General features: G+C 35.5%; 2 long non-coding RNA genes across 4 annotated transcripts; both read right to left on the minus strand.

Annotated features, from left to right (window-relative positions):
- Positions 1-960: 960 nt before the first annotated feature.
- LOC150030628 (uncharacterized) lies at positions 961-4,496 on the minus strand. 3 transcript variants are annotated; one of them, XR_016526675.1, is made up of 4 exons: positions 4,394-4,496; positions 3,062-4,258; positions 2,509-2,568; positions 961-1,401 (listed from the first exon to the last, which is right to left on the minus strand). It is a non-coding gene; the product is annotated as an uncharacterized LOC150030628 (long non-coding RNA). The 3 variants fall into 3 exon arrangements; XR_016526674.1 differs by having other exon boundaries at positions 4,378-4,496; XR_016526676.1 differs by having other exon boundaries at positions 962-1,327; positions 4,378-4,496.
- Positions 4,497-8,042: 3,546 nt separating this feature from the next.
- LOC150030629 (uncharacterized) lies at positions 8,043-8,491 on the minus strand. Its single transcript, XR_016526677.1, has 2 exons — positions 8,387-8,491; positions 8,043-8,300 (listed from the first exon to the last, which is right to left on the minus strand). It is a non-coding gene; the product is annotated as an uncharacterized LOC150030629 (long non-coding RNA).
- Positions 8,492-8,548: the final 57 nt, after the last annotated feature.

Consider the following 8,548-nt stretch of genomic DNA (forward strand, 5'->3'; position numbering starts at 1 on the left):
CAGCAAGAGACTAAAATTTTTATGGCTAAAACAACGAGAGAGAGAGAGAGAGAGGGCTTCAATGAAACGAAATTTTTCATTGAAAAAATGAAAAGAGATATTTGGTCTCCAAGCGAATGTAACAATTTAGTCTACTTTAAAACACATTTGGTCTCCACGAAATTAATCAATTGGCATACAGATAAAGACCTCCACCAACATTTGATGAAAACCCAACCTTAGCAAAAAGAAAAGGCTTAAAACATAAATCCCAACCAAAAACACCTGGAGACTCTAGTGGAAAAGGGACAACCAAGGTAAATGTTTAGAACTCGGCTATGCTACACAAAACTTGCCAATTCAGGCCTAAGACATATGGGAGGTTTTTTGCAAGACCTGGAAGGCATTAATAGTTCCCAAAGAACCAACCAAGAAAATAAATGAACTTTCTATGGGATTTTTAGTTTTCACCAAGAAGTGAGAACGTAAGAATAGCAAAACAAATAAATAGGCACTTGAGCTAGATTTTACAAAGACTAATTCAAGTGTGACATAATATTTGACAAAGACTAATTCAAATATTTTTAAAAACAAGGATAAATTAAAGAGCTAGATTTTAAGATAGAAAAAGCAAGATTTAGAGTTAATATGTGACTAAATCACTCAAATTTAATAGCCTGAAGGTAAAAGACTACTACAACTTTTTCATACCTTTTAGTGTGTTCTTCTACTCCGTAACTTGAATTGGGGACAAAAATGAAGTGATTCAGCCTAGCAAAAAAGTACATGATTAACTAACCAAATACAACAGTCGTAACAATTTTTTATATTGTTTAAACTAACATCCACACTAATGATACACACACGCAACACTAATGACCAAGTTACTTTACTAATATTTCAATATTTTAGCTTTAATGACATTTAGCTATAAACTAAATAATAATACATGAAGTATAAAATTTTAACAAAGGGCAAACAAAAAGAGAGAAAGAAATAGAAGAAAGGAGTATCAATGGAAATGAGATGAAGAAAACAGAAAAACAAAAAGATATTGAGATACAATCATATGAATGGAGAAAATTAAGCAAGAGATGGAGAAGATAGACGGAGAAACAGAGATAAAAAAAGAAAGAAAAAGGAGAAAGAAGAAAAGGATAAAGAAAGACAAGAAGAAAGAAATCAAGTGAAATACCATAAGATGGAGAGAGAAAGAACTAGCCCTTCGTTTCGCCAACAAAGAAGTCATCTTTGACGATTTCTCATTCCTTCTTTGCCGAGCCGCCTCTCTTCGCCATTCGAAGTACTACCTCTACCTTCCCTTTCGAGAACATACCCAGGAGCCCTCCTTTTCCAATAATTAAAAGAAATACCATAAAGCTTCGTCTATGATTTTGCCGGCCGACCCTTTACAAGACAATACTAAGCAAAAATACACACCAACAAAATTAGACTTTACAATGAACTTAACACATTACTAATAATTCTCGGGTCAAATACACAGTAGAAATACCATAGGGCTTGGACTTCGACATACACAGTAGAAACAAGGCCGATCTCCGACGGAGAAGATGCAATGACTAGGGAAACATCGGCATTAGCGATGAAAGGCAGAGACATTGGTAGGAAAGAAATGAAGATGAAAATGGGGAGATAGGTAGAGAAATGAAAGATTGAATCAATGAAAGAAGTGGAAAATTGAGTGTTCGACAAGGTCGAGAAGATGAAGGACTTGACTAGAATAAGAGGAAAGAGCTTGTGGACAAAATGGATAACACTCTCAGAAGGGATTTTGATGCTCCAAAAGCTCCATATGAGTCCCTGATGTGAGGATTTGGCCAGCAAGAGACTAAAATTTTTATGGCTAAAACAACGAGAGAGAGAGAGAGAGAGGGTTTCAATGAAAAGAAATTTTTCATTGAAAAAATGAAAAGAGATATTTGGTCTCCAAGCGAATGTAACAATTTAGTCTACTTTAAAACACATTTGGTCTCCACGAAATTAATCAATTTGCATACAGATAAAGACCTCCACCAACATTTGATGAAAACCCAACCTTAGCAAAAAGAAAAGGCTTAAAACATAAATCCCAACCAAAAACACCTGGAGACTCTAGTGGAAAAGGGACAACCAAGGTAAATGTTTAGAACTCGGCTATGCTACACAAAACTTGCCAATTCAGGCCTAAGACATATGGGAGGTTTTTTGCAAGACGTGGAAGGCATTAATAGTTCCCAAAGAACCAACCAAGAAAATAAATGAACTTTCTATGGGATTTTTAGTTTCCACCAAGAAGTGAGAACGTAAGAATACCAAAACAAATAAATAGGCACTTGAGCTAGATTTTACAAAGACTAATTCAAGTGTGACATAATATTTGACAAAGACTAATTCAAATATTTTTTTAAACAAGGATAAAATAAAGAGCTAGATTTTAAGATAGAAAAAGCAAGATTTAGAGTTAATATGTGACTAAATCACTCAAATTTAATAGCCTGAAGGTAAAAGACTACTACAACTTTTTCATACCTTTTAGTGTGTTCTTCTACTCCGTAACTTGAATTGGGGACAAAAATGAAGTGATTCAGCCTAGCAAAAAAGTACATGATTAACTAACCAAATACAACAGTCGTAACAATTTTTTATATTGTTTAAACTAACAACCACAGGGGGGGGTTGTGTAAAATGTTGGGAGGGGTGTGTGTTTTGTTAAAAAAAAAAAAAAAAACAAAAAAATGATAACACAACGACACGCAACACTAATTGACCAAGTTACTTTACTAATATTTCCAATATTTTAGCTTAAATGACATTTAGCTATAAACTAATAATAAAAACATGAAGTATAAAAAAAGAAAACAAGGGCAAACAAAAAGAGAGAAAAAATAGAAGAAAGGAGTATCAATGAAATGAGATGAAGAAAACAGAAAAACAAAAAGAGTTTGTGATACAATCCTATGAATGGAGAAAAAATTAGCAGAGCTGGAGAAGATAGACGGAGAACAGAGATTAAAAAAGAAAGAAAAAGGAGAAAGAAGAAAAGGATAAAGAAAGACAAGAAGAAAGAAATCAAGTGAAATACCATAAGATGGAGAGAGAAAGAACTAGCCCTTCGTTTCGCCAACAAAGAAGTCATCTTTGACGATTTCTCATTCCTTCTTTGCCGAGCCGCCTCTCTTCGCCATTCGAAGTACTACCTCTACCTTCCCTTTCGAGAACATACCCAGGAGCCCTCCTTTTCCAATAATTAAAAGAAATACCATAAATCTTCGTCTATGATTTTGCCGGCCGACCCTTTACAAGACAATACTAAGCAAAAATATACACCAACAAAATTAGACATTACAATGAACTTAACACATTACTAATAATTCATGTAAGAATGGAAACTACAAAGAATTTAGGTATCTCACTTCCAACTATGGAATTTGACCCGAGACTTCATTAAAATATCTTATCCAAATTCTGAAAAATAGGTTCGATTTTCATCAATTTGGTTGTGTAAGATACCTATATCTAGATCACCTGCTCCATTCTTCTTTTAGATTTGAACTTGCATAATTAATGGTAGGATTCTGATCTGACCTCCTCACATGACAAATCGAGCGGCGTGAATTATAATATAAGACTGGGAAGGAGATTAAAGGAAACGACATTTACTCTAGAAAGAGATCATATTACCATCTAGTTCCACCATTGTCTTCTTGATCACAGGCTTGAACTTACTTGCCAAACGAATTCTACCTTTAGAAAGAGATCATCAAATGATAAATATTAAACTAGACTTCATGAAGATGTTCTATCAATCCAAAGCCTTTCAAAATTGTTAAGAGAAAAGATACTCCACTTTTATCCTTGTTTTTCTGATCTTACATGCACCTTGACTAGTCTTTATAGTATTGTATAAGTAACTATTAAGTTATTTGGATACTCTAAAAAAGAAAAAAATAAATAAACTTTTAAGTCTCATCAACTAGAAAATTGTTGTCTTTTTAATATAGATTGGAGAGTTTTTTTCATCTTTCATTTTTTTTCTTCTAGTTATCTCCATTTGTTCTCATTTTGGCTGGATAATTGATACTCTGTTTATCATTTCCCTTCTTATTCCCCATAAAAAATATTCTATAAAAAAAATTATTAACGTGTTATTCAAGAAAACATGAGAACAGGAATGCACGTTTTCATGAAAAAATCATACCGTGTATCCTCTCCACATCCATTAACAAAGTCAATGCAGTTTCGCCAGCCATCCAATCTTCAACAGAAGCAGCCAAATTTCCTACCCGGTATGCATAACTAGTAAGTAATAGAAATGAGGAAAAAATCTATGGACGAAACTGATATCAAGAAAAAGAATGAAAGGTTAAAAGGTTAGAGACTAAAATGATCAGGAGGTACAAGAAGTGGGACAGACAGATCGATGATATTGGTCCAGTTTTTCCACTCTGGAGGAGAGCTCCAGCAGTGTAACCCAAAGCATAGCAATAAGTTGAATCAAAGTTCGTGGGTAAACCACACATCCCTCGTACCTATAAGTCAAAAGAAGAAATAAACAGAGATAACACACAGAGCACTAACCAGCAAAGTACAATTTTTTTCGTATCATCTCATGGCCATTCGCTCGTACCATTGGTAAGTTTACATTTGAAAGTCAAGTAGCTGTAAGCCTAACCCATCACTTGATTGGCCATTTTCTTTACGAGTTCATAATGCAAGTCTAGATACTTGATACCCCTAATTATCAAATATGAATTTAAAAGATCTTGATGCATTTACCAACATGCATGTTTTTGAGATCTCAACTGATTTGCCTACTACCCAAGTGCTAAATATAATATGTGTTAATCATTAAATTATTAAACAGGAGCGTTTAAGTAAAACAGCAAAAGTTCAAGCACGAATAAAATAAGTACCCAAAGAAATGTGACTGCCCCTTGAATTGGCCGCCCATTATAAGCATCCTTGATGCCTTCTTCTTTTCCATCTCAATTTTCATGGAAAGACGTGTATAAAAACCAACAAAGAAAAAAACAATTACTTGGAATGGAGCGTTAAAGTAAAACAGCAAAAGTTCAAGCACGAGTAGTAAGTTTCATTTCCCATAACCTATCCTCATCTATAATATTTTTTTTTTCCATAACCTATCCTCATCTATAATATCATGGGCAAGAATTTCATTGAGTTCCAAAATAAGCTTTTGCACCTGTAGAAAGCGGGTTTAAAATGATATCAGTTCAAGAATGACATATTGATCCCTTTAGACTCTCTTCTTTAGACTCTCTCCTCGAGGTCGCTCTTGAGTACTCGTTAGACTCTCTCTTTAAGGTTCTCCATTTTCTTATGTTGTGCTCGACATCCCTAGAGCTACCGAGAGAGAGGTTTAAAGAAAAACCTAAGAATTAGAAAGAGCTAAGTTAGAATCTAGACTCGAGAGAGAAGATTAGAACTACATCAACAAAAGATAAGAACCTAGAGAAAAATTCTGTTTGCCAACCTGCATCGCATGCATCCTAGAGATAGGTATGGTATTATGTGGTCGCCTTATATGTGTATGCGTCATTTTTTCATCGCATAAATAAGAATAGAGGCTTATGTATAGGTCCTATAGTCTTATCGCATATATCGCATGCGTTCTAGCATTAAAAGTCGTAGCATTCGCATCAAGAGATGATTTACTATTGTATGTGTGTTGCATGATCGCATAGCATGAACACATCCTAAGAAGTGTTAGCCGAAACTCTTCTCAACCCATTCACCGCATACTCATCGCGTCTTCCGTTTTATAACTCTTTTCGAATTCCGCTGCATTTGTTTATTTTTATTACCACAAACAACATTCCCAATAACTACTTGATTTATTTGGTTACCGCAAATTGTTCTGAGAAATTACCACCGCATATTTTTTCCCAAGTCCCTGTGTTTGACCCTGAACTTACCAAGAAACTCAGTGGGGTTTTACTTGAATTCCACTGAGAAAACTTAAGTGCTCAACGCATTTTCATCCATAATTCCACCTCATAAAATAACGCATCAGGTGCCATGGATGGGCGGTGGAGCTGACTCTCCCGAGATCTAGCTCCGATCGTAGGCTTTGGTCGTTTCTCGGAATGGAAGAAGGAGATGAAGATTCTCAAGCCTTCTTCTCACGCATTTGTCTGGATCGCAGGGAAAAACTCTAGATAAGTTGGCATTCTGCTCACCGGCTTCTTTATATAGAGATTGGATCGCCGACAGCATTAATGGACTGCTCTGATTCTGACATCGGACGCGATGGTCCTTGTCTAAATCTCTGCTGCTACTGCTTGGTAGGTGAAATGTCACATCAAGTTTTTATTTTCCCAAGATGTACGTCAGCGTTCATTCCACCAACCCTTGCGTTGATCCCTCTATTCTGCGTTTCTGTAGCCGTAAAAATCTTGCATTTTCTATTTTTGGGTTGTTTTTTTTGTGACCGCATTTCGCTAAATACCAGCAACTTTCGAATGATGACCGCAATCGCTTGACGAGCGCAACTACCATGCGATGGACGCATGCCTTGCCTTCATTTTGGCTTACCCCTACATGTGTCATGCGGACATCCAATTAGGAGCAAGACGCTCTTTCTCAAACTAGACTCATACATACTTAGCAGCGGAATTGCGGTATTTCTTTATGCGTTGATCCTGGCAACTTACTTTCGTTTTGGCTTGCCCCCACGTGTGTCTTGCGGACATCCAACTACAGGTATGTGTCATTCACAACTTAACTCTTATCAACATGTGTTTCTCCATTGCGTTGGCAGTGGAGTTGTTATTCTAATTTTCCTTTTTTTTCTTCATATAGCTAAAAATAGCAAGGTTGAAAATAAATACCTCACCCCAAAATTTAAAATGCGACAATGTCCTCCTTGCCAATAGATTGAAAGAAGTCATGCGATGTTCTTAAGAAGTTTGGTAAAGGATCAGTTTGAAAGAAAGCTAGCCGACCACTAACTTTTAGAAACATTTCTTGAGGTGATTGTCCTAAAAATAAGTTAACTCTAGTATATAAAAAAAAATAGATGCATGTGATTCATCATTGAAATCATAAATGGCAAAGAGAAAGCATGCGGCGACTTACTAAATTTATCAATGTTAAATGATTGCGGTAATCAAACAGGATGCGGTGATAAAACTTTCAAAATTAAAATACGATGCGATGGTGCAGAATTTGGAATAGAGTGAAGGAAAAATACAACCCCAAAATGTGCGCTGTCGTCGGCATTGTTTGTCGATGCCTCCTTCTTTGCGGCGATCTTCCTTTGCATTCCATCAAAGAAAACATTGAGAGGGTAATGATAATAATAAAGTAGTTGTATCTTCATGCGGCGCCTCCGCAATCGTGTGCCTTGATCGTTTGCAAAGAAAACATTGAGAGGGTAATGATAACAATAAAAGAAAGTTAGCAAAATTTTTCTCGCCCTTTTTTCTTTTTTTTTTGAAAGACGTAAAAGCAAATATATGATAACAGGTAATAATAAGGTGATGAAAGTTCATGAAGTATTGATGTAGAAAAAGGATATTCGAAAAGAATGCATCCGTGATGAGGTCTTCACATAGTAACTCAAGGACTACTTATTCCAAGCTGGGCCTTTCACGTCCACGGTGGCATTTTCTTCTTCTCTCGTTCTTCCAGAATCTTGACTGTTTTAATCCGACCTTTCGCGATGATGTTTAATATGAATTTCCTCTTGGTGCACATTACCAATCATTTTATTAATATATCTTGCATAAAAGATCAGCAGAAGCTATAAGAGTCTCATCTCATGAATGCGATATTCCATTTTTTCCTTGAGTTCTTGAAGAAACTACTTCAACTTTGAAAGAGTCACCAAAGTTCAATCCAAACGAAATATCAATTCTAAAGTAGTTACAAAGAGAAATGAGTACCTTGCAAGCAGAATCAAATCCAAAACTTGTGGTGACCTCTTTGCATTTGAGATCACCATCAATAGTTTTGGGCAACCAATCACTCGGGTTCAAATTCTTACTCCTAATTTGAAAACAACAGATAGAAGGGGAATATAAATAACAGAGTCTTGCACACACAAAAAATGGTACCCTATAGTAATTAATTACTCAACCTTATATTTCTGCAATAAAAATAACATATAATAGCTTATCTATGACAATGAAAGTAAGAAAGAGAGAGAAAAAAGGAGGGAGGCAATAAACAAATTTCATAGTTTTGAAAAATACATAAAGTTTTCAGCGAGGAGACAGACATTTGTGTTGGAATCATCTCCACCAATTGACAAGGCCATCCAAATCAAGCTTCTTAGCAGTTTCTTCAGCTTGCTTAAACTGGAAATAGAAACGAACAGTCAATTAATGCATTGACTACAACCAAGACGTCTCAAAATGAAAATTCTGGAAAGAAAGAATTTCACCTGATCTAGTGTTTCAATCTTATCCCTCCCACTGCATATCATATCAAAACCACCCTGATAAAACAAAAATTCATTTAAATCAAGAATTGCATTCAAATGGCAATCACTTCGCATCGAGACCACACATATTCACACTAACAATTCTAACAACTGAAAGCTAGA

This window comes from Benincasa hispida, unplaced genomic scaffold (genome assembly GCF_027475165.1).
Source record: "Benincasa hispida cultivar pf3 unplaced genomic scaffold, pf3_genome.v1.1 HicScf1742, whole genome shotgun sequence".
NCBI classification, from domain to species: Eukaryota; Viridiplantae; Streptophyta; class Magnoliopsida; order Cucurbitales; family Cucurbitaceae; genus Benincasa; species Benincasa hispida.